The sequence below is a fragment of the Harpia harpyja genome, chromosome 12 (assembly GCF_026419915.1).
Source record: "Harpia harpyja isolate bHarHar1 chromosome 12, bHarHar1 primary haplotype, whole genome shotgun sequence".
Taxonomy (NCBI): Eukaryota; Metazoa; Chordata; class Aves; order Accipitriformes; family Accipitridae; genus Harpia; species Harpia harpyja.
Window position 1 is genome coordinate 14,888,497 of NC_068951.1, and position 26,324 is coordinate 14,914,820.

Sequence of the window (26,324 nt, forward strand, 5' to 3'; positions counted from 1 at the left end):
GTTAGGATCGGGCACGTGTCCTTGCCAATGCAAGGACTCCCACAGCAGCCAGTGCTGTGCTCCCCTGCCAGTTGTTAGTAGTTGAAGGAGGGTGGGGAAGGGAATTGGGTGTTTCTGCTGGGAGGAAATACTGAGGAGGAAAAGAGGATACTCACTCATAGGGGAAGGACAAGGGAGGATGAGAGGAGAGGGAATTACTGGTCCTGATCGTGCAGTGCAGGTGTTGTTTTTCAGGGACGTGGTTAGGGCAGAGGGGCTGCTGTGTGCATCGTATTTTTACCAGCTGTCTTGGGCAGTGAACTGCACTGTAAGGCCTCCCTCCTGCTCAGCTGCACTTGAGCTGTTGCCTGACTCCACACCTGCATGCAAAAGGAAGAACTAAGTGTGAAAATTCAGTCCCTGTAGGAAGAGTCACCTGTTTGTGCAAGACTGCTGCATGCAGAGGAAGATCAGTTGTGGGTTGAAGGTAATGCATCATTCTGGACACAGCACACAAATAGCAACGAATGGATTTCAGCTTTCTCTGTAGAATGAGTTTAACATACTATACTTTGTCAGGTTTTGATTTGACATTAATATTCTGCTAGTTCAGTACCTCAAGAATAAAAGATATGCTGCTAAATTTTCTTGTTTTTTGTTTTTTTTTTTTACACTTACTAAAGAACAGTTCTAGAGTCTGTGAGAGTTCACGAAAAGCAACTTGTATGTCTAACTTCTCTCTGAGAACCTCTAGATTTCTCTTCTGTCCTTCTAGAAATGTCTGACAAAGGGTTTCAGAACGATTGCCTTGAGGTGTGTATTTTTTCAGTTGCATTGAGTTTTCTTTGTTGTTGTCTTGTCCACCTTCAGTTCCCTTCCAGAGGCTTTGAGGCAATGTTCTTTGGTTAGAGAACGAAGAACCTTAAGGGGTGGGGCATGGAATTTAATTATAATCCTGGGCTGTGATTCTACATCCTTTTCCTTTGTGCCAAGTCAGCTTCAGATCCTCCATTTCCTGGCTTCACTCCTGTTCCCTCGCAGGGCTTTGTCCCCTCTGTTATACCTACTTGACTGTTAGTGCAGCTGCCCTCTGAACAACATCTGTGAACTGATGCAGCACAAGAGCCTCCCAGATGGAAGTGCACTTTGGCAGGCGATGTAAACCTTTGTTCTGGTTTAGATTGTAACCCTGTGGTCATACGTGTTTGAGCTGAGAGAACTCTGGGTATATGTCTGTTGGGAGAGTTGTAAGGCTTTATAACTGAGTTTTCTGCCAAGGACACAGTGACATAGAGCTCCAACTTCTAGTCTTTTTGTGGGATGAGGTATGTAGCTGGATTTTTTTTTTTTTTTTATTAAGATGTTCACACTGGCAGTACTCTGTGTAGTTACTATTCTCTGTGTATCACCAGAAAATAAACTCCAGTTATATAAATTGATAAAGTGTCAATTTGCCAAAGCCAAAACTTCATGGTAAGTATAAACACAAGATTTTAGTTATTTTTTTATAGTAGGGCTGTGCACTTTGGAAGTGAAAATATGTAGCTACTTGACAGAAGTAAAGAATGCTGCTTTCAGAATGGAAAATCTAAGTCCTTAGAACTGAGATTTGATTTGTCCTTGGTTAGAGACCTGTTTTTCCATCACCTAATTGCTGTCTATTAATTAGACACTTAAAAAAAAAAAAGTTAAAATGACTGTTAGGTATTTAAACTGCTCCAGCTTGACACTGGAATCTTACCTGTAGGTTTTTAATGTAGGTCTGTCCTTCTGAGTTTGTACTAAAAATCAAAGTGAAGGACACTCGTCTGCTTTGAGACTACTCTATAGAGTATAGTGGCACAGGAAAAAAAAAACCAGTCTTTTTTTATTTGGGGGTCGCAGTTTATTTGGATCAGTTGCATGGATCATTGATACTATGGCTGTTTCTGGTAAAAAATCAATTTTTTTTTTTTCTTTTTTCCTTCTTTCTCCTCTCGAATTTTATACTGATGTACAGCTCTTCAAGGTGCTTCCCTAAGACCTATCATCAGGGCATTTGAAACCACTTGGAACTCCCTTGGCTATTTAAACCCTTCTTGGTCTTAGTACAGTGCTTCCCTTTGTTTTGTTTGTAGGGCCCTGGTCTAAATTTGATTTGTCTAGTGTCAGACAGAATATTACTGTCTTTCCAGTAGGTGTTGCCACGGGAGGATCTCTAAACACAGTGAGTTAGGGGGAAGGATTCCACACAAGACGACTAATTTCAAGAGGGGTGTTGGTTATCGGTTAATAACTGTGGAATACAGCAGGGCAATATCGGTTTCCTGAAATCCTATGAAAGACTAATTAATGAAAACTCAGTTTGTTTTGTCAAGCTATCAGTACAGCTGTGTGAAATCATAGGTTGCCTGGTGGTCTAGTCATCAAATCTTAAATCCTGCTATTCTTGGAATAATGGTTGCAGCCAAGAAGGCTGTTGCTCTTGCTCGCAAATCTGAATGCCTTGTAGATTTTTCACAAGTTGAGGAATGATGCATATTGAAGATGGGATGGTCAAACTCTCCTCAGAGGACTGCTGTCACCAAGAAACAACATCAGAGTGACAAGCTATTTTAAGCTTAGTATTACTAGCCTTCTCATGCTACAGTGCGACTTGATGGCACAATGTGACGTATAGCTGTACACCTTTCAAAGAGACTGGGCCTAGGTCGAACTCTGTTTAAAGACCCAAATGGGTCAGGGTCAGAGAAAAGTGTTATAATGATGTTGTATTTTTCTCTGTCTCTAAGCAGATGTATGTTTATGATGATTTCCAGATGCTTCAATCCAGGCTGCCAAAGGTAAGTAAATGGCTTCGTTTATTTAATGTTAAACAAGTTATCTTCAGTGTTGATTGCTTGTGCTACTCAAATGGGCTCATTTAATGGTGATGAAGAGCTTATCCTTATGTTCTATATTCTGTTTTTTTTAAATATCCACTAATGGTTTCTCTAGGTGGTGTAAATGGATATAGAGCAACCGTTGCATCGTGCATCGGTCCATCTGCAAATTGTGTCAGTAGAAGCAAGTGTGCTCTGTGCTTCTGAGTGGAGAAATTGTCATACGGTTCCTACAACAATTAACATCTTGTCAAATGTAGTTGCAATCTGAGTGTGAATGTTTTCTCTTGCCAAGAGGTAGGGTTGAACAGCAAGTACACAAATTGGCAGCCAGTGGGTGCATCTGAGAGGTTTTGGAGGTGTTCCTAGGTGGAGATGTTTGCATATGCGTCATGGCAACCAATGCAGGTGAGCTGCAGGAGGGAGAGTATACGAAGTTTTCTTCCTGACCCGGATGCAGACCGTAAATGACACGTGAGAGACGCTGAGCTCCCAGACAGATTCACAAAGAGCCTCAGCCTAGGTTGCAGAAAGGTAAAGAATTTTGTTTTCAGAAAACTAGGCTAAGGATCTTGGAGAGAAAGTTGGGTCGTATGCTAACTGAGAAGAGTCACAGGATTAAACGATGCAGTGTATCCGTAGAGGCAGAAGTGGAGCAATGAGCAGTGACCTGGAGAAGAAGTATCACGGGATGAATGCCATAATTAAAGGTCCAAGTCCGTACCAGGTCTTCCATGCGGAGTGTGGGGACAACCAGAGTCAGAGAGTCAAAGGTGAGTCCAGGGACATGCAAGACAAACCCCTGTCCAGCTGCATGTCCTGAATTGAAGCAGTAAAGTTGAGCGCATTAATGCAGATTTGAGCTACCCGATCATGGCAGGATCCTTGGAAGAATTGTCAACAGAAATGAATGGAATTACGATGATGATGATGATGATGATGATTATATATTTTTTATTATTATGCTTCTAGGAGTTACACATGTCACCTTTGAGTGTAAAAGATTTACATTTAATGAATGTATCTTATTTGATGCAATTCCTTTACGAGATGATGCTTGATTAACACATTTCCAGCTAATAAGAATAGTACAGCTAAGCTCCGTGTTAATTTGAATAAGGCTGTTGTTTTTGAGCAGTAGTTTCTTTGTATTTTGATTTCTGAAGTTATGACCTTTTTTTGAATTGCTTCTCATAAGCACCCCTAAACAGATGTTTAGGTACGTTATTTGAGCAATTTTAGACTTGTGGTGCCTTTACCTACGTATTGTCATTCTGTGAGGTGATTGGGGATTATTTTTTAATAAGTATTTCTGTCACTTAGTAACCCTCAGTGTCTTCAAAAACTTTTGTCTGTTTAGCTTCTAAGTAATTTTCTTACTCAGAGTGGTAGTATAAATTACAGATGGAGCAGTGTTGATAGCATCGCTAATACGAGCTACTTGTTGTGTATGTAGCCCAAAATCATCAGTTTAGTAATCTGTTGAAAAAAAAACTCCTTTGCAAAGTTTGGAATAAAAAAAACCCCCGAACTGGTATTTTTGTGCTCTCTTCTCAGGTGATTGTCAAAGACATTACAATAGGCGCTAAACTATGTTTTCATGTTTTAATTTGATTTAACCTGTCCAGGACTGTGAAGCATTAGGTCGTCCATCTTCTCTGAAAGACTGCTTTGTGTTACCGCTGCCTGGTATTTTGATTTGCTCACTCCGTTCTTAGCTTGGAAGAAACACTCCTGAGGTCTTACTCTCCATGCTCCTTGTTTCAGGTTTCCTCGAGTACTTGCCAATCTGATGCGACTAATTCTATGGAAGCTTGTCAGAAGTCGTCATTGTTTCAGTTTGCAGAGGTGAGTTTCTTTAAAAAGGGTTGTTTTCCCCAGTGTTTCTTTTTAAGAAGCATCTGATGTTGAGCTGCAGGAGAAGGCAAAAATCTTGAACTAAAATTGATGCTTATATTTGTTGCTTCTTTTAGGGTTTATGGTACTGGATCATTTATCAGCCAGATAGGTGAAACTTGAAGTGCAGGAGAGCGTGTTTAGGAACGTGGTGGAAACCCTAGTGCAGTAATGGAGCTGTGGTTTAAGCAGCAGCTTAGAGATGCGTCGTTCCTGCACTTCGTTTTTAACTGGAGGCTTAGTAACTAAAGTTTTAACGTGTATATTTGGATGTTATGTTAATGTCCTTTACCTATTGTGGCTGCTTTAGTTGTTGACTCCATAAAAAGTAACTGTAGTTCTGGAATTTCCAAAATTTTCTTCTCTTCTATAACCCCCAAAGAGCTCTGCGCAACTGTGGTTTAGTTTTGCAATGGACAACACTTTTGTCATGTCAAACATATTTCCAGGAATTGCTAGAACTGCAACTGTGGTGGTTGGCTGGTTTGTTGTTTGGTTTTTTTTTGGTGTGGGGGTTTTTTGTTTTGTTTGTTTGTTCGTTTTAAAGTATACCCTATTTCATTGAAGTTGTAATGGATGTCCTTGGCATAAGTTGCAAGACAAGAACGAGGTTGCAAGAATCCTGGCCCTCTGCAAGCATCACTTGCTCGTTTCTATCTTTCCTGGTTTTGAAATGGTCATAACAAGTGACCTGTAAATATTTAGCTGTGTAAATATTGATTGTACAGGACACTGGGTGGTGTTTGAGTAAGTGGGTATGGAAAGAAATGTTGTCATAGCAGGGGCTTCTTTTTATGACTTGTGTTCACACCAGCTGTGAATCTGACTCCTGTGTCTTTAATACTCATTGCTCTGTGCACCTGCTTACTCCCCGCTCACCATCATCACTTACAGAGCAAGTAATAATTTGACATCCATCTTCCAGTATTTCTAAGGTGCTTTTGCATACGTAAACTGTCAGTTACACTGTCAGTTACACTGTCAGTTGAGCAACATAATACTTTGTGTAGTGCCTCTTGATAACCGGTCTGTTTCTTGAATTGTCACTGCAAGGTCCTTTGAAGAGCAAGACAGATACCAGCTCACTGAATTGTTTCAGTTCATTTTACCATGCCCAAGAAGGAAAGTGCCAGAGCCATGTGGTAGTAGGCAGGAACTGTGTTGTGTGCTGCAAGATATGCTCTTGCTAAGGGCTTGTGACTGCTGGCTTTTCCTTTCCCGTTGAAGGACAACTTCAGTGGGTGCCAGGAAACAAGCTCATGTGCACCATTAAAAGATGCGGTTTGGAAGTAGCTCAGTGATGATCAGTAATTAGAAATGCATATTAGCTAGTCTTAGCCTGTACTGAGGCTGCACCGAAGCAGTGCATGGCAGGTGTGTGCGTCAATGGCAAAATAATTGGTACTGTACCTAGGCCTAAAATGAATCAGAGGTGTCATTTGTGACAAAAAGAACTGACACAATTTAAACAGTATAAAAAGCAGCTCCCTTGGATGTCTGGGATGGATCTGGTATCCCTTCTTAAAAGTACCTGCATGTGTTGTGTCCCTGTCCACACTTACCTTCCGTGCTAAACAGCAATTTGTGTGCACAATCAGCACCACTATTCTGCAGTCTCAGGTCTTTCACTGAATTGTGAAATGCAGTATAGTGTCCAGTTTTTGTTGCTAACCCTCTTTTGACATACCAGTGAGCAAATAAAAGCCCTTCAAAAAAATCTTAGCCTGATCCTAGGAAAGACTTCCCTTGTGAAAAATTATTCAAGATCACTATTTCACAGATCACCCATTTACATGTCTCTTGGGAAGGTAGATACTGTTCATTGTACAGGTGTGCTGGGAGTCATCTGCATGTTCTTAGGTCCCAGGAGTCTTTCTGTATGATAGATCAGAAATCTAGCATGTTGAAGTTTGATACTGAAACTGAAGAGTTAGGTAATACAAACATAATTGTTTTCCTGACAGATTTCTTCAAGCACATCACAGCCTGGAGTCCCGGGAGCTGTAAAACAAACTGAGGAGTCTGCATTGTTTCAGTTTGCTGAGGTATAATGGCTGAAATGTCGGGGGGGGGAGGATAGGGGGAAGCAAGGCACCAGTAAGAATTCTCACTGAATGGCTAAGCACCCTGTCTGGTAAGGGATTCCCATCAGTAGATGTTTACCTTCATGATGGCATTATGTTAAGAAAATTGGGGGGCGGGGGGAGTGGGGTGGAATAACCAGTGATTGAATGAGATGTTGACCAGCTGTAGCATACACAAAGGACACTGAGCTTGTGAACATTTCCTGGCCTTCCATACCAAAGGCCCACTGCAGATGTTTTTTTCCAAATGGCCTTTTAATTTACATCTAGGAAAGCAACAAATAAAAGGCATTCTGAAATGACACTATGCACTGCCTATGGAAGAGGCTGCAGCAGTGCAAAATGGCAACTGTCCTAGAGGCAGGGATCCTGTGAAAAATAAACTGCAGGTCAAAGGAAGCTTATCCCAACAGCTACAAGGATATGTAGCAGCATTGTTAGGTGGTGACTTCTAAAGCCTATAAATTACCCTTAAGTATGTAAGTTCCCCTCCTTTCTCCATTTATTGAAAATTTGGGGTTCTTAAAGATTGTTTTGAAGAATGTCTTCTCCCATGTGTTTAATGTGCCTCTAGAAATTGATTTCCCACACCTATACTCTTCTTGCCCATTTGGGGGAGTCTGGTACTGCTTACAGAACCAGTTAGGCTAAATGTATCTTCAGGGTGTGTCTGAGAAGACTGGGACTGGAGCTATGGTGGAGGAGGATAAGATACCCAGTTTGTCATTCTGTGTACTTGGAGAGGTTTGACTACATACAGCATGCCTCCTGTTAAATGTTAAGGTAATTGTGTACTGTGTGTTTTTATCAAGGCCCGTCCTAGCCAAGCTGTATTTCTTGGGAGGTTTGGTGAAGAAAAAACCAATTTACTGATTTAGGTGCCATAAAATACCTGAATGCATTACTGCATTTAGTAAGCTAAATTATGGTAAGCAATTTGGAATAGGCTGCTGTCAGCAATGTACAGTGCTACGAAAGAAAAGAGGGAGGGAGACAAAGTAGTTATTTAGCCAGTAGCCAGGTAGACCTGTGAAGAAATGTGGAGTGTGCTGTGGCCTGATGTGCCTGGAGACTTGGCAGCCATCCCAGCCCAGTTCTGTTCTGGTTCTTCATGTGTTCCCTTTCTCTTTGCCTTTGCAGGAGGGTGAGTAAGAGTGCCTCTTTGTGAAGACAGAGATCCCATTGAGTAGATTTGTCATTTAAAACGGACACCCTTACCCCCCAGAGTACAAGTCCCCTGTCACACGGAAACAGCTTGTTATATGTACATGTAGCATGGGATTCTTTCTTCCTTACAGCCTCAGCTAGCCTGTCATCTGTTTGTCTGTCCCAAGTGCTACAGTTGTCAAAGCTGTTGAGGATATGGCTAATGAGGCCTGCCCAGTGGCTTGCCACAACAGATGATGAAAATGCTAGGAGTAAGACTTTGTGTCCTGCTGGCATGCAGGCAAGTGCACAGGTCTTCCAAGGTGATGTGATATCCTTGTAAGAGGTTGGGGTTGGGTTTTTTATTTTTCATTTTGGAGTGTTGCAAGTCACGCTCTAGGCTTTCTCATTCTGCTCTGATCTTGTAGGTACTTGGTCCTTCTTTTGTCCTTCTCATTTGTACCTTTATGGAAAGCCATTACATAGGCCAGTGATTTCTGAGCAGTGGGCTGTGTTCCTTAGCACGGTGGCTGTTTGCAAGCTGTCTGCTCCCATGGGCTGGTTGCTGTCATCCTTCTTGCCATGCAAGGGAAATGGAGCAGATGGGAGTCCTTGTTCTCTTGGTCTTACTGGATGTGTGTTTGGCAAATGCAAACAGATGGTGATGACTCTTTTGTTGAGAAGAAACAAGAGTACCTCTTGGATTTACTTAGCTAAACTCTCATCCATTATTAAACAAAGAAAATGCTTCTGGAGAGTGGAAGTAATAAAATTGCTTGTTTAACCACCTTAAAACCAAAATGAAGCCAAAACCCCCCAAACTGTTTACTCTCATCTGCTTTTTTGAGGTTTTTCTCTTAAGTGATTTAATCAAAAAAATAATCAGGTGCAGCATGCAGCAAGGTAGAACTTTGCTGGTTAGTTCAAGAGGTTATTAGCATTTAAGATAAATGCATGCTTGAGAATGGTTTTGCTGTGTTCTCACATACTCACTTTGAGAAGGCTTATGGCAACTCTTTCTCTTTATTTCTGTGCTGAGTAGAAGGTTTGAATCCAAACCTTTTGGTCAGAATGCCTTGAAATTGGGAGTGTGAGAGCTAGTCAGTATCTTCTCTTCCAGCCTGCCCTTAGGTGAAGCTGTACTCTTCCCAGGTAAAGCCATTATGTAAAATAGATTAATACCTCTGATGTTTGCCTATATGCTGAAATTATTACACATCTGTGTTGAAGTGAAATGCCTGTTCTGGGGTGGGGGGAAGTGGAAAAGTACCATGGCACATGCTTCTTATGCAAACTAGAATGTAATATAGTAGATAAAATGCTGACCTGCATTGTAAAAAAGGTAGTGATCCTAATGATCTCCAAGTTAAGCCTTTACATAAGAAGGGGCTCTTTGTGTGTGTGCTCCTGCCGGTTCTGATGATTCTGATTGAAACTAGCAGATGGTATGAAGACACGGAATGAGATCTGTAATCTCCCTGTGTTGACGTGGAAGTCACGGACACTGCACACAATCAATATGATCAAGCAGATGCCACTTTATTGCCAAGATAGCTCGGTTTATATGTTCATTCTAGTTACTGTTCACGCATAAGCAAATTAGAGATTGGTTAGCATGTGCTGTCCACGCGCCTAGTTACACCTAATGATTGGTTATATCAACACTGTACACGCGCATAAACATAAGGCATAATTGGTTGTATTAACTAAAACATGTGAAACTTGTCTCAGTCTAATTGGTCAAGATAAGCTGCCGAATTGAGGTTCTTTGTGCCAAGTTCCCTTTATCGTGGAATGCGCACCTGTGTTCTTCTAATTGGTATCTTTCTTTTTTTTGTCGTCTTGTTTATTCTGTTCAAGGCCTTCTAAGGGCGTCTGGAATGCTCTTACGATCGTTAGCTAAATATGTATACACAAGCAAAGCGTCCTTGAAACCTGCTGCCTACAAAACATCCTTGGCTCACAAATTGGTCAATTCCATCGAGTCTGGATTGTTCACTATGTGCCCATTACTTTCCAAGTATCCCACATCCCTGAGAGCTGATTGATCAGCCATCCTCTTACTTTGGACATTTGGCCAGCAAGTTTGGCAGAATGAATCCTAAGTTTGTATCTCTTGCAGTTTGTTTTTTGACTATGAAGAGATTCCCCCCCCCCCCCCCCCCCCGAAGTGAAATGTTGGCTGCCTCTCTACATGGATCTCACTTGCGTTTTGTTAGGAGCTGCCATTCTCTTGTCAAACTAAATTCTTTACTCTTTCCTCACGTTATGCATCAGGAGGCAAGATGTGCCTGCATGTTCTCAGGTTATACTTTGATGTCTGGGTGTTTTTCTGTCTCTTCTCTGCCCTTCATACTGCACTGAAAAAATCATTAAGAGCTGAGAAAGCATTACGGTAGAAAAAGTTGAGGGCCTCTTCCTGCAAAGTGCAGTGTACAAGATCACTTAACTCCAGTGGGGTCCTGAGTAAGTTCCCTGAGCTGTCTCAAACAAAACTAGGATTTTGAATTATTTTAGTTCAATATTAAAAATTATTATTAATGCTTATTCAAGTATTATACACCATATTTTAAAAATATGTGGTAAAATGGATGTTCTGGATTTGGGGATTTTTTTGTAATGAATCTTCTCGACAATTGTTATCAACACTATTTTCAGCACAAATCCAAAGCATAGCCCCATACAAACTACCCTGAAGAAATGTTACTATCTGTCGTGGTTTAACCCCAGCCAGCAACTAAGCACCACACAGCTGCTCGCTCACTGCCCTGCCCCCCCCCGCCCAGTGGGCTGGGGGAGAAAATCAGGAAAAGAAGTAAAACTCGTGGGTTCAGATAAGAACGGTTTAATAGAACAGAAAAGAAGAAACTAATAATGATAATGATAACACTAATAAAATGACAACAGCAATAATAAAAGGATTGGAATGTACAAATGATGCACAGTGCAATTGCTCACCACCCACTGATCGACACCCAGCTAGTCCCCGAGCAACGATCCCCCACCCCCACTCCCCAGTTTCTATACTAGATGTGACGTCCCATGGTATGGAATACCCTGTTGGCCAGTTTGAGTCAGGTGCCCTGGCTGTGTCCTGTGCCAACTTCTTGTGCCCCTCCAGCTTTCTCGCTGGCTGGGGATGAGAAGCTGAAAAATCCTTGACTCTAGACTAAACGCTGCTTAGAAACAACTGAAAACATCAGTGTTATCAACATTCTTCACATACTGAACTCAAAACATAGCATCGTACTAGCTACTAGGAAGACAACTCTATCCGAGCTGAAACCGGGACACTATCCCAGCCAAAACTAGGACAGTAAGGCAGTTTGGATTTCATATAATTGGCAAGAGTGCTTGAGCAGTTTAATGTTGAAGGACAGTAGTTATAATGTCATCAGAAGAAAGTGAAGATGAAGATGGCAAAGATACTCAAAAGTGTTATAGCCTTTGGCAGCAGAAACGTGTCATTTACAGTTTATATAAACAGTTTTCCTTCAATGTATTGGTCTTTTCAAAGATTTACAGGTGACATTTTGCTATTTTCATATCGGAATTCAGGGATTTTTAATATAAAACTCTCCACTGAAATGTAAAAAATGTGACCGATGTATCCTGGAAAGAAGTGTAATTACATAGACTGGATAGTTTTATTATTGTAGTTTACAGTTCTACATAAAATGCAGGTGTGTGTTTTTTCACTTGGGCTGTGCAGTGATTAAAAAACCCCACAGACAAACACAAAAAACCACTCCTGGAACTTCCTCTGAAATTGAAGGTGGGTGAGACATAGCACATTTTCTGCTGCTTCTGCTATCCTGCTTTCTCTTAAACTTGTTTGTATCACTATCATAAATTCCTTGCGTACTCTAGAACCAAGACAATATAAGATTTTTTTTTTTTTTTTTTTTTCCTCAGGCTAGTCATCTCCTGTCAGGCAGAGAGATCCATGTAGATGTGCTCAGTCACAGAGGCAAAAGGTCTAACAGGTGGGTGCATGGTTAGTGATGGTTCTCCCTTATCGAGAGTACTGTCAGGCACGTCAGGGAATAATGTGTTGGAGGGGTTTCAGATCTGTGGTAATTACAGAATAATTATGTGATTATTACTGCAGTAGTCTGAGGTATGAGAAGAACAAAGATTTGGGGAGCAGAGGGTAATTCTAATTAGCTGTAAGATTTTTTTACAACGCAGCTTTTGTGGGTCAGTGACGACTAAAGGGAACTAGGCCTTAAGCCTCATTGTTTCTAAGACTATTCATATTAGACATATAACTAATGATGAGAGATTGCTTTAGATGTGATTAATAGAATGCAGGTGCTTGTAAAACAATATGCATAAGCTACTTATTTGTCCCATGTGTAGCCCTCACCATGGCTAGCTTAAAACCCAGTCAAGCTGGATCAACAGAAGAAGGATCATACATCTTAGACCTAAGACATAAGAGTAAGTGATTAACTTTAGAGCAAGATAAATTGATAGAATAGCCTGCGTGATTTTCAGAAATTCAAAGGTGATCTTTGGTGTGTAAGAGGGTAAGTGACTGTGGTGACCGGAGACCTTCTGCCTATGACCACTAACTTCAGAAGAACCAGGACACGAGAATTGATGAGATGAGATGATGATGATGAATGATAACGATATGGGAACTGAGATCAACTGGAAAATTACAAAGACTTTGGACTGGGATAATAGGTAGTAAAAAGGTATGTAAGACTGAGAAATTTCTGGAAGGTTGCCATTCACTGTGGTGGTGGCCCAACTCTGAGATGTTAATAAAGCAAACCTAGAGAAACCCATGTTTGAAAATCCTTTAACAGACGATGATGGAGGTGGTGGCTGAGATTCTGTAATGGATATTCTTTTGTTCTGGAATTGAATCCCAATCACCCTCTGACAGTCTTAGTTAGACTACTGAATCTGGGAGCATACAGTTTCTTTTCTTAAAACTGAAGGTAGTTACAGGGAGAGCCTGTCTGGAAGTTTTAGTAGTTTGGGGACAGAGGCCAGTTAGGGGCTGGGGCCCTCAGGGGAGGGGGCTGTTTCTGCCCCATGCCCTTGGCCTGGAACTCACAGCTGGGAATGGGCTTTCCAAAATCCTTCTGGAAGGAGCCAGATGTGGGACCCGTGGCTGAGCTAGGGGACAGGGAGCACCCCTGGACCAGCCAGCGTCAGGACCTGTGGCAAATGTGCCTTCAAATCAGCTGTCCCAGCAGGACACTGCCCAGGAGTAACTTTGATTGTTGCTGTTCTCCTTCAGGAAGCATGGTACACACCAAGCACACCCAGAGCTGCACCTGTCCCAGAAGAAGACTTCAAGCACAGCTGGGTCTGATGGCGACAGTTCCCACCAGCTGTCCAGCTCAGGAAGATACAGGTAAGATGCCACAGAGGGGAGAGCAACTGGTTGTCACTTCTCTTGCAGGAACAGGATTTAACAGCAGAAGGGAGGCAGGATGAAAGGGCTTTGGAGGTCCAAAAGGGCATCAGAGAGCTGGAGCAGTTGTGTGACAGCAGAGGAAGAAGAGAAGGAGAGGCAGGTGACCCAGCTGGGACAATGCTCCTGAGGTAACATCTGCCACACAAACACAGAGAAAGACAGAGGCATTGGGAGGTCATGGAATGGGTGAGAAAAGTGCCTGGGAGAGAGGAGAGCATGGGGAGATGGGAGGCAGTGATGGAGATGGAGGGGAGGAATCCAGGGTGTTGGAAGTGAGGATGCTTCTGCCGTGCAGAGGTCTTCTGTAAAAGCTCCAAGTTCAGCTGCTGGCTTTGGTTTTCCCAGGCTGTGCTTTGTGGAGCCGCAAATGGGGCTCCTGTTCTTATCCAGATTTTTGCTCTGAAAACATTCAAGTGCTGAGGACTGGGACTTTTCAACAGCATCATATTGCTCTTTGGGCTTCCTGGGGAGGGATTGCAGTTATGCAAGACCTGTTGGGGAGCTCAGTCTTCTTTTGGGATGCTCTCTATGGGACAGGAGGACAATTGCTTTGAGCTGCCTATATTTCTGGAAGGATTACCTACATTTGCCTTCCATCTGAAATACTGCTTAGTGCAACTTGTTGGTTTTCTTTTTTTAAAAAAAGGGGGGAGGTGTGTGTGAATAGCTGAGTGCTAGTATACAGTGAATTACCTTCCCCTAGTTAGAGTAAATGGTTTTAGGATTAAAAATACCCATTCTGTGTTACAAAAATTGGTTCCGTTAAAGATTCAAGTGCTTGCTGATGGACTCCTGGCTGACAAAATCTCTTCCCAGCTTGCTTAAACATTAAACAGTCTTTAAAGTGGCATTCAGATGATCTCGTGTGATTTCTTGCAATTAGTCATCATTGTCTAAACTGTACTAAAATGTTTTGGTTGTTTAAAAACTAGGATGAGAAGTTCATAGAGACATCTTCTGTGTTGGGTTTCAATGAGTTCAAGCTATTGTTGTGTCCGGTTGAGAGCTTGTAATGTTATTTTTTTTCCTCTTTTGGAGGGATATTAACATGCCCATCTCACCCTGCAGGAGCGACGATGCCATGTCTGGGTTCAAGCCCATGCCATCCTCAAAGCTTGTGTCCTAGAGCTGAGCATGGAGGGGTGTCACTCTGCGAAGTTTTGGTGTGTTGTAGCAGTTGGTGCGGTGAGGTCTGGAAGGCGACCAGTGCTGTGAGGTCTGGTGGATGGCAGTGGGGTGGAAGCAGCTGTTGGGGGGTCTGTCATTTGCATAGCCCAGCCCCACCCCACATGCTTCAGAATGTCTGGGTCCCTGTGGCAGTTTTCGAATGGTCCCTCCCAGCTGGGTCAACAGACCCAGCCCAGCCAGTAGATCCTGTTGGAGCTCCTCTGTGTGGCATAAATCCCTCAGCATTTGTGATTGAGAAGAGGCAAAATTGGAATCTGCAGATCTCCTTAGATGACCTTTAGGAGCTGTGGGCTGTGGGTGGGGACTGGCTCTCTTTCTCTGGCCCAGTGACTGGTGTCATTGCTCAAAGGAAGTGGAAGAGCTTTAACAGGCAAATCTGTCATTTTCCTTCTGGGGGTTACAGGAGCTGCTTTGGAGGTGAGGCAGATGTAAATTCACAGTCTTGAGCCAAAGTGGATAGCACAGAGGTGGACTGTAATTTGTCTGACCTCAGTTGTGTATCTGTAATGCAGTCGTAATCATCTCTGCCTACACAACTGGCATGAGGTCCCATTTTATTTTAAAGGAGATATAGTGAATAAAATTAGTGAATCTAATGCACGGTCTTTCTGACCAAATACATAAGTATTTACTTTAGGATAAGATAAACAGTACTTTGAACTCTCTGTTGCCTAAAAATGGGACCAAGTTTGGCTCAGACATGGGTGTCTACATTAGAGACATCCATGTTTAGTCAGATGAATCACACCCCAGTCTCCTGTGTTCCTCATCATGTCTCTGACAACTCTGCTGTTAGCCCTTATTGAAGCCAAGTAGTATCTCCCTCCCTCCCTCCCTCTCTCTCTAACAGAAAGGAAAGTCAGTCTTGGACATTCAGTTGTGGAAGAAAGTTTGTGTTTGAAGATCATGCTTGGATCTTCGAGTAGGTCTAATTAGATGCCTTTTCCTCTTTGCTTCATCCCTGACAAGCTTAGGCACTGTCTGTTTGTCCTGTTTCTGAGGATCACTGCCCAAGGTGCCTAGCACTGCACAGGGAGATTCTGCATCTCATTTTGCACTGTGAATTTTGTCAGTCATCAGGAATGAAGTATTTTTAGGACATAAGCTAACTAAATTGCACTGAAGTGAAAAAAGTGCTCTATAACTTCAGAGAAATAATACTGGATTATAATCAGAATACAAATATTTTGAGCAAAAGATGCTTAAAAAGTTAGGTAAAAATTATGAGCATAGTGCAATTTTTTTTAGTTTGGATTTTTATATATTTTAGATTTAAAGTTTGAATGTAAACAAATCTGGTTGAATTGATGTGGAAAACATGTTCAAATTGCCAACTATTTCTTTCAAACAAGAATAAGCAAAGTGGCAGCTACAAAGAGTGTTTCGGCTTTAAAGTGTTTCGGTATTTTGAACCCAAATCTCCAGGTTTCTGTTAAATTAAAGTGGCCTAGAAAAACAATCTTTTAATTCTGTGTCACCAATTTGATGATCCACCCCCTTCTAAAAAATTACTGTTGTTGTTGCTTAGTAGAGATGTAGGCAATTATTGGTTGGGCTGTGGCCTCTCAAGACATGCGTCTCATTTTGTTCAGAAGACTCTTCAGGATGCAGCAAACACCCAGACGTCACAGTGAAAATCGAGGATCCAAAAAAAAAAAAGCCTGCAAGTTACGAAGGAGGAATGGGCAAATAAAAGGCGAAAGCCTGAATCCCATCTGTCCTAAACAATAAACTGTGCAGCTCTGGGCTGGCAGCACAGGCCACCTGCAATTCAGGGTCTTGGGCACAAATCTTCTGTAGTTAGGTACTTACCTCCTTCCTCACACAGGAAAAAATAAAAAATAAAAGGACATCCCTGTTACTTAGTTCAGTAAAGGAAAAAGAAAGTTCTATTTAGATCTGTTTGCCTCTTTTGGAGGGTGGACTTTAGCACAAAGGAGCAGAGTGCCCTGGTAGCAGGCGGCTGGGCAGGCTGAGGGGATGCAGCGAGTCTGCTCCCAGGGAAGCTGTTCCACTTTGTATAATTTAGTAACAGTTGAATTGGGGGTTTGAAGCTGAGCTCCCAGCAGGCACATCATAGCTCCTTTCTCTCTGTCTCTCTCTGGCCCATTAATTGTCCCGATACCACTCCAGATTTACAGAAAGTGGGTCAGCCACCGTTAAAGGGAGATTCTCTCCTTGGGATGCCTGCAACCTCGAGCTCAGCCTTGCGCTTGGTCCGTGAGAGAGCCACAGCTCTAACTGCAAATCTGAGTGAGCAGGGGGTGTGGATGTAGGACTTTTGCAGGGAGCGCCTGAGCTGCTGGGCTGCTGGACAGGGTGAGACCCATGCCAGCCAATTCATCTTTTAGCTGCAAATGCCTTTTGATAGAGATGCAGGTCTCCTGGGGATTGTGGGGATGTGCTCCTGCATCTGGAAAAGATGGCCGAGTTCCTGGTGTAAGAAAGGCACTGCGGTTTAGAGGTCAGAGTTGAGGCAGGTATGGAAGATAGCAATAGCTGTGATCGTTAGCCAAAAAAATTTATTTGTATATATTCAAGCAGGTTTTTTTTTCTCTCCTCTGCTAATCCAGTGTGGAATATGAGCCAATAAAGAGAAACCGATGCTGTACACACTGCACACACTTAAGTATTTGTTTTAAAATATGTGTGAGGTCAAGCTAGAACATGCTTTGCAATTTGTTTATTTATTGCAGCGAATTTTCTGCTCTTCCTGGCTGTCTTCTGTGGTTTTCAGCCTGCTTCACCTCCACAGAAATAAATACTGTGCGTATGAAAGAGGCTATTATGCATCTTCCCTTAGGAGATTTTTTTTTGTGCTCTGCTTTTGAATTACAATCTGTATTATTTATGCCAATGTTTAAAATAGCTTTCTGATTCCCTGATTAAAGTATTCTCAACCTACTCCAGCTATGTTACCATGCAGAACTCCCACCAACCATCAGTTTTTATTTCAAGTCATTTTTCATGAAATAACACACATCGCAGCCAGAATCCTGTGTTGCTGTTGCATGGTTTTCTTTACAGTTTTCCAGCTGTATTCCTCCTCCCCATGATAAACAGTGTTGCCAGTATTTCTTTTTATCTTGGAATACACATGGTAAGGATGGTTGCTGGATGTCTCATTGTTTTTAAGGCTGTGAAGACACATTCCAACAAGGCCTCTTCCCAGTCCCAGATATTCAGGGATGCAAGATGTGCCTCTCCCCATCAGCTCTGAGGGATTTAAGAGAGATTGTGCACTTGAAGGTTAAACAACGCTTCTGTGTCGGAAGCTGAATTTCAGCAAGCAAAAGCAACTTCCCCGACTCTTGTGTGTCCTTTTAATGCTGCAAAATGTAAATAATGATCCTTGCATACATCTTTCAGTTAAATGTACAGTGGGTGTCTTCTCCTTCAACTAGTCTGGAGCTTAAACATCAGCTTAAAAATACTGGATAGTGTAATTTTTGCTGCACGTAGCCTCAGTCCACTTGGAAGAAAATTGGATTGGTTACACAAGTTTTTACGTAAGGCACAAAGAGAGCCCAAGGTTTTGAGTGCCCAGGAATGCTCTTTTCAACTAGGTTGACATTCTGTAATGGCATAAGGACTCCCCAGAACATCTTCAGGACAGCTACATTTTATGTAAGCTGCTGTTCTCATGCAATCTCAGCTAGCGTTGTGCTGCTTTTTACAGGATTCGGTGAGTGGTGTTGTCTTTGGCTGTGAGGGCTTAAATGTGTTTCTAATGTGCACGTCAAATAATTACCTGTTAAACAGACTGCCAATCTGGCTGAAGCCATTGCTTCCGAAGAAGATGAAATAAAAGCTTTGATGATATGGTCCTGCCGTGAATACGATTCAATCAAGTAAGTGCTGATTGTCAAATCTGTTCTTTGAAGATTATGGAAAAATTGCAGGGATGTTTGTTTTAACAAGAGAGACACATGCATACCTTTTTCTTTTTTCCCCCAAAACCTTTTAGTTACATGAAGAAACCCTTGGGTCCACCTCCACCATCATACACTTGTTTTCGTTGCAGAAAACCTGGCCACTACATTAAAAGGTGCCTGATAAATGGGGTACAATTGTGGGGGACTTCTGGTGTTACTTAGTTTTTAATTGTTTTACCTTGGCAGTTGTGTAACAAATAAATGAATACTCATTAAGAATTGTTTCTCTTAGGGTAAAATGCAGAGGTTATATGGCAATGTTGCAAACCCCTTCAAAATTCAAGGGGAAGCTGGAATTATAAATGTGAAATTTTCTTTTTTCTAGGTTGTAGACATTAAATATATCCATAGATCTTTCTCTGTGAACTTTCATGCATTTTTTTATGTATTTCAGTATTAGTGGAAATTTTTCTTTTTTCCACTCTTTTTAATGACAGTTCACAGTTTTTATTATTTCGTACAAAACCAAGACATTTATCTTGACCCTATCTATTGAATATTTGTGTGTTTTAATTACACTAAGTCCCTGGTTGAGTATTGATGCCATTTAACATTAGTCACTGAAGGTATATGCGAGAGGTATGAATTCAGTCTTCACCTATAGATGGTGGATGTAGGTTCCTCCAGTGACTGATTCAGCGCACCGAATTAATCTCTCATTCTGAACTGCGCTTTGGAGGAGGAGCAGCGGGTTTGTGTGTCTTTTCTGAGTGAATGGTGAGCTAAGGGATATGTCACCCTTAAAGAACCTGAAGTTAAGCCAAAGAATGTCGCTTGAGTTCAAAACCCTGCTCAAGCCTTTGGAACATCCTGGCTATATCCATTTAGGAAAATAAGTATTTCAGTTGAGCAACCCTTACGCTAGGTAAAAGGAGAGGATTAAAGGCTTTTGCTGCTTAAAATAATCACTGAAACGTCATTTTAAGTGTGGGTCTTGAGGTACATCTGCATTTCTTTTCTTAACAGGACAAAAATTTTGAGTCTGTTCCCAGAATTAAAAAGAACACAGGAATTCCAAGGAGTTTCATGATAGAGGTACCCAATACAAAGGGTGCTATGCTGACAAATAGTGGAAAATATGCAATGCGAACTATTAAAGCATAAGTATGGAATTAAGTGGACTGACCAAAAAGTGAACGAGAGAAACCACGTGTAAATATCTGAGTGGCAATGTAACCGAGTTGGCCAGCATCTGTCACTACAGGGGAGGAAGCACTGCTATTGTATCTTAAGCTTAAAATCTGTGATACTTTCCAATATTGAGGGTGGCCTACTGTTCATGCCCCTGGAAGCTGGTTAAACCTGTGGTATTCTAAGAATCTGTGTTTCTGCAAAACATTTCAGTAGCGTTTACAGTGGAGCTTTGAGAGCTCATTTTGTTTTATGTTTCAAAGGCTTCTTGCAAAATTTAACACATAGCTGTTGGACTGAGATTTCCTCCCCCTCTGACTTTTACTAAATCCCGTGTGTGAAACAGACTGAAGTTTTCCTGTTGCTATAAACTAAGAAAATACTACTGTGTGCTGACAGGAGTGGCTGTTTTAAAATGAACTTGGTAGCACTTCTGGTTTTCTGTCATGGATCTCCTTTTGTAGAAGCTGTAACACAGACTTCTTCCTTTTATAAAATGTAATTACTCAGAGACTAACTTTAACCTGAGCCTGTAATTTACATTTATCCTCTGGCAAAGGAGAGGTGGGATTCGTTTCACCCGATTTCTAGCTGTCAAAAAATTATTTTCCTAGTCTGAGCTTATTTCTTAGTTGATCCAGTGAATGGGAGAGTTCTGCAGAAGGAAGATTGTTCCTCCCTCCCTCTTCTAGTGTTGTGGCTATAGAAAAGTAGTTTACACTAAGCGCCTATGTTTTAGAAGGCTAATGTGGCGTAAGAATTCCATCTCTTCTCTTCCTTTGATAAAATCCAAAGCTTGGAAAAGTTCTCCTTTACCCATCTTTAACTTGTTTCTTTTTCCTTCCCCACCCCTCCTCCGGGGAAGCTTATGGTAGAGGAAAGAAGGAAAAGCCTCCCTTTTTACCAGAGGAGCCATCCTCCTCAGGTGATGATGATCCTGTTCCAGACGAGTTGTTACGTCTCATTTGTAAGGATATAATGATTGATGCAGCTGTTATTCCCTGCTGTGGAAACAGTTATTGTGATGAATGTGTTACTTCCATGTTTGTTAATTCAAAACATCACATCTGATTTACTGAAAGCAGAAAGAGGAGATAACAAAATTACTTTGTTACTAGTTCTATTTTATACTTAAGTATACCCGGAATAGGAAAGGGCTCTTCTCGTATAAAGGGAGAAAAAAGCCAGGAAGCTTTTTCCCCTTTTACATATCTAGTTAAATCTTCTTTACAAGTGGAAGGACAAGTATGAGGAGAGTGGCTAATTGTGCAGGTGATTACAGTATTAGATATTGAATGCATTTAGTTTGTCCACAGCCCTTTCTCTCATACAAAATTATATAGCCAACTCTTGCAGGCCACCATAAGTCACCACAAATGGATAGTTAGGCATTTAATCCACATTCTTCTCCACGGGGGAGTTGGTTAAAACCTTCAGAATTCAAACCTACCAATGTTTTTTTTGAGACATGTTTCATTCATTAACCTTGAGGTTGGGGACTTCTCGCTGTACTAGACAGTGGGAAAAAGACTAGTTGAAACATCAAGACACAGCCTACACTACATCTTCAGATGTTACAACAGTGAGATAGAAAACCATATAGTTATTTGCTGCATACTAGAAATTTTTTATACTATTGAACATTTATAGCTTCATGCTTTCAGTTCAAGACCATATTCACCCATTAATCATATACATGTTTTTATAGCTGATTAGAACCCCCAAAGCTTCCTTAGTTTGGCTAAATACTATTTTGATTATTCTAATTATACACAGGTATTAGAACAGCATTACTGGAATCTGAGAAACATATATGCCCAACATGTCATCAGACAGATGTTTCGCCTGATGCTTTAATTGCCAGCAAGTGCCTATGCCGGGTAACATGATGACTTTTATGTAAAGTGCTTGTAAGAAAAGACTATTTGTAAAAAGCTGAAAGGGAAGAAAATATTAATTTACATGTCCTTAAGCAAGGTGTAATTGAATAAGGCTAAATTTACTTTCCAAATACATTATCTGTTGTTGTCACAGAAGCTTAAAACTCTTTAGAGACAATCTGGCAAATTCAGATCACGCTTTTGTTTAACATGATTGCCTCGCTTTCAAATTCAGCGTTAACACTGAAGTACTTAAAATACAGATACTCTCAGCTACCAGTCATTAGTATCAGTGTTTAATGTGATGTGTTCATATATCTGTATGTTGGTTTCTTTTAGGATTGATAGCACTTACAGGAATACACAAGTAATTTTCCTCTGCGCAGGCTTTTGTTCATGTATCTGCTGAAGTTTCATCTTACCTTTTTGTAAATGTTTTTCTGCCTCTAGGCTGTGAACAACTTCAAAAATGGAACTGGCTACACAAAAAGGCTCCGTCAGCAGATTCGGCGGCAACAGCAGCAGCAGCAGCTGCCACCACCTCCACCACCACTCATGACTTACACCTCCTGTTGCTCTGGTGACCACCACTGAACCTTCTACATCTTCCTCTCTGTTAATCAGCAGTTTGTTGGAAGAGAAGGTAACCTTTATTTCAACATATGCAGTGATTCTTATATTTTAGTAGAGCTTATTTTCCAACTGTCTGCGTTTAATGCTGTCAGGTTCCTGTGCGAAGACAACCAGCATTAGCAAGTCATCTGGGCCCCCAAGGATGATCAATACCTACCACTGGTAAGGAACTGTAACTTTAGAATTTCTTCTAAAAAATTATCTTCAGATAAACTGAATGGGATTTTTTGCTTTTTCCTCTCTCCACTCCAAAAGGTTATCCAGTGAGTCAGTACAATTTGCTTAGCAGGTGGCAGACCAGGCTGGGAGCTGTAAGTATTCTACAGAAATTCAATGTATTACTACTTGTAAGCTGTTAAACGAGGCCGTAACACTTAACTTCTGCAACAGCTGATTTATAATGAAGTAAGTATGCACAGATAGTTGCGGAGAATACAAGTGGTCAGTAATTTTTAAATGGCCTAATTTGAATTCGCTTTAACAAAGGGGGTCTGTGCTTGCAGTAAAATTATGTAAAATAAAACTCTAGTACCTGATTGAAAAGAGGACTCTGAAAAAGGAACTCTTTTTTGAGGAAACCATAATTACATATCAAAGTTAAATACAATTAAAGGATCAAGTGGAAAGCCACCCTTTTGATTACTGGCTGAACAGGGCTGTAGAAACTGATCTCCCAATAGAAGTCAGCCTCCAACATTCTTTTTCTAACAACTTAGTTGATGCTGGTTGAGCAAATTCTTGGAAAAGTCAACACTCTTATTTTATGACAACTTTGAATTTCTTCAATTTAGTCAGCCCAAATAGCCAAGCTGCTTTCTCTCAGTTGGAGAGAGAGGAGTCTGTTTTATCTATTATTGCAGTGTCAGGTCAGTCCTTCCTTTTGGAATATATGTGTTATAGATAGATTGTAAGGGTGCACTGTGTTTATAAAATCTTAAAGATAAATCAGAACAAAAACCAGGATCCATCCCACAGATTGTCTAAAATCTCCGATTCAGTAAGCAGGAAAATAACAATTCAGGGACAAGAGCAGGCCAAATACATCATCATGAAGCAACAACATAGGAAGTGTACATGGAAGAAGATAAAAGAAGTTCGGGAGAAGACGAGTTAATATCTGTGCAGTACTTTGAAGATCAGAAGTGTGAAGTATTGGCACGAGAGATGGGAGTCTCTTTTAAGCATGGGCAGCCTCTGTCCACGGTCACAAAGCTGAGTATAAGGAGAGAAGACTGAGGGAACTGTTGGGGGTGAGGATGTGGAAGGCAAGTATGAGGATCAAGAAATGAGCGTAGTCTCAAATGAACAGAGAGCAGGGAGAAAAAGGCTTCAGTTGAGAACAAGAAGTGCTCGCCACCATACTCCCGCTTCACTCACTTTCCTCTTTAAAATCAGGGGAGAGAGTAACAAACAGTGACACATGTTTGGGGGTTTCTTTAGAAGCTCAAATTGAGGATGCCCAAACAGTGAACGTACCCAAAGGACTCGGGCCCCAACACTACCAGCATGAACACCACTCTTTGTGCCTGTGCCTCCACCTCCCTTGTATCCTCCAGCACGCCATGCACTTCCTCTTCCAGTGGGGGTACCACCACCACCATTTCCTCCTCAGTTTCCACCTGGTCAGCCTCTATCAGCTGGGTACACTGTCCCCCCTCCAGGATATCCCCCAGCTCCTGCAAACGTGTCATCAGCTTGGGTACCAACAGCAGTACCAATGGCTCATTCAAATACCAACCCAACAACACAAGCAGCTCCTTTATAGAATCATAAAATCATTTAGGTTGGAAAAATTTGTTGCAGTCGCTGGTTTTGACATAGTTGTGCATAAGGTTCTCGGTGCCTGTCTGGCATTGTGTCATTGCCATAAGCTCGTAACGGCTCGGCTGGCTGCAGGCTGCTGGCGGCTGCGGCTGAGTGCTGCTCTCGGGCTACCGACCTAGCTTCAAGGCGGAAAAAAAAGTGGCTTTCTCTGAATGCTGGCAGGAATAAGGTGCTTTAACTTGCCAGCAGGTGTCTGCAGGCTTTTTTTAGCATGAGTTTGTGCAGTAGGAATAGAAGGTGTAGCTGGTGTTACTTCAGTGAAGGTCATGGGGTTTGGGGGTTTACTTCGTTGGTTGGATTTGGTTTGTTTGTTGTTTGGGGTTTGTTTTGTTTTGTGCTATCAATTTAGGGGTTTCAGGAGCTGATTTCCAGTCATTCCTCCTCCCAAGTGGTGAGGGTGGAAAAGGCTGGAGTGATAAATTTCTACCTGGCTGGAGGCAAGCTGACCTCATGAATCAGAGAAACGCATTCACAGTGAAGGCTCATACACCGCCCTGATGGCTGAAGGCAACTCCCTGAACTGTAATAGTGTAAACTTATCCGTTGTGTCTTGGAGTATGCAAAAGAAATGGCTTGCAGCTTTGTGAAGCTATAAATAAGTGACAAAACTTGGAACAAATCAGTTTAACTTCTTGTATAAAATAAGGATCTCTCGGAACAGAAGCATGTTGGAGCTGTTCACTATGGTGGACAAATCATAGCAAGAGTTGGCAAAATATTAAACTGCCACAGACTTCTCATTTAAACAGAAGGCTGATGGATGCATAGGTAGTATGCCACATATGCTACTTTCTCTCTTAAGATCTCTTCTTTCTATATGCCTGGCAGTCTGGTACAGTTGAGAGAGAGAAGTAAGATTTTTTTTTTTTTTTTAATTCCAAAAGGGGAACAAATTCTATTGGGTATAAGTCACTCTCTCAATAAAACCTTCCAAGTGCCATTTTCTTCAACATTTAAGTTGTGAGATCAAATTTTCAGTAATACATGCAACCAACTGAAAAATATCTACTATTGACTAAAAGAATTTGCTCTTAATAATATCTGATTGATATTGTCCTTTATGTCAATCTCTAATTAGAGTCTCTGTAGGAAGAATGGAGCAATGAAAGGCAGATGGTGGCCTTCTGTACACTGGAACGATCTTGAATGCTAGCAAAGTCTAAAACCCATTCTTCTGTTGTGCAAGTTGTACAATGCAAGTAATACACAAAACGTAGGAAGTTGCTGCTCTAGGTGTTTTAATTTAGATGTAATGCACAGCAATTAAACATAGGCTTTCCTTCTGTATTTGTTATGAAAATGGTATCATAAGAAGGAAAATATTCATTATGAATATTTTCACTTATGAAATTGATAATGCCTATAAACAAGGCAAGGCAAATTAGGTCAAGGCCTAGTTACACTTGTAAGTAAACAGCCATTCTGACTGGGGAGACTAGTTGATATGACTACAGTCCTAATACCCCCCCTCCAGCTTTTTGGAAAACGCATAGAAAAAAGTTTGAAAAATGAGCTCATAGAGAAGGGGGATGGAGGGAACCCACTAGATGACTAAAAGCTATGTCTGTAGTTGGATAAAGCTACTCTGAGAGAGAGAAATCCATCTTCCTTCAGTGGAAGAGTAAAGGTAACAATTAGAAATAAGGAGCTGTAATAAGCTATCTTTTTAAAACCAAGTGTTGAAGCTGTCCTTTGAGCACTTCCTCATCCCATTCCAGCCAAAGCGGGTCAGATACTTTAAATGGTTGTAAGCATCTCTTGACTAAACCAGCTAATATTTGAAGTTGTCCATATGTGAAATAGGAAAATACCCGGTTTGAATAATGGCATAATTAATCCTTTTAGCCTTAGGGTCTGGATATGGACTCTTTGACAAGCATGATGAGTTGTAGAGACCTTTTTAAAATGTCTCCCCCTTTTGCTGCTAGTGTTTCTGTAGAGTGCCTTGATCTATTAAGTACAGTTCTTACCTCCTGTCCCACTCCTTCTCTCTCCTGGTTTCAGCTGGTAATGCAAAGCAGGGATTTCTTTCTCTGTTTTTCCCTTTCTAAAGCAAGGGTTCTATGGTGAAAAAAAAAAAAAGCAAGCTTATGCTGCTTTTAATTTAATGTTGTCCTGCCATGTCAGTCCTGTGCTGCTTCTGATTGCAAGTAAGTCTAAACAGTCAGGGCAAGCGGAGGGTTGGAGGTGAAAATGATGCCTTGCTGTGACTGGAGTTCCAGGGGCAGTAACCTTGTGGGCCTCCAAACCCAGGTGCCTGGTGTCCTGCTCAGCCTAACTGGGCAGTGAGCTAGCTAAACCAGATTTGAGCACCTTCTACAAACAGAGCT

The 26,324-nt window shown here is 41.5% G+C and overlaps 1 long non-coding RNA gene across 1 annotated transcript; it reads left to right on the forward strand.

Annotated features, from left to right (window-relative positions):
* The first annotated feature begins 427 nt into the window (after window positions 1-427).
* LOC128148850 (uncharacterized) lies at window positions 428-4,688 on the forward strand. The gene is made up of 3 exons (XR_008237418.1): window positions 428-1,452; window positions 2,754-2,801; window positions 4,608-4,688. It is a non-coding gene; the product is annotated as an uncharacterized LOC128148850 (long non-coding RNA).
* Window positions 4,689-26,324: the final 21,636 nt, after the last annotated feature.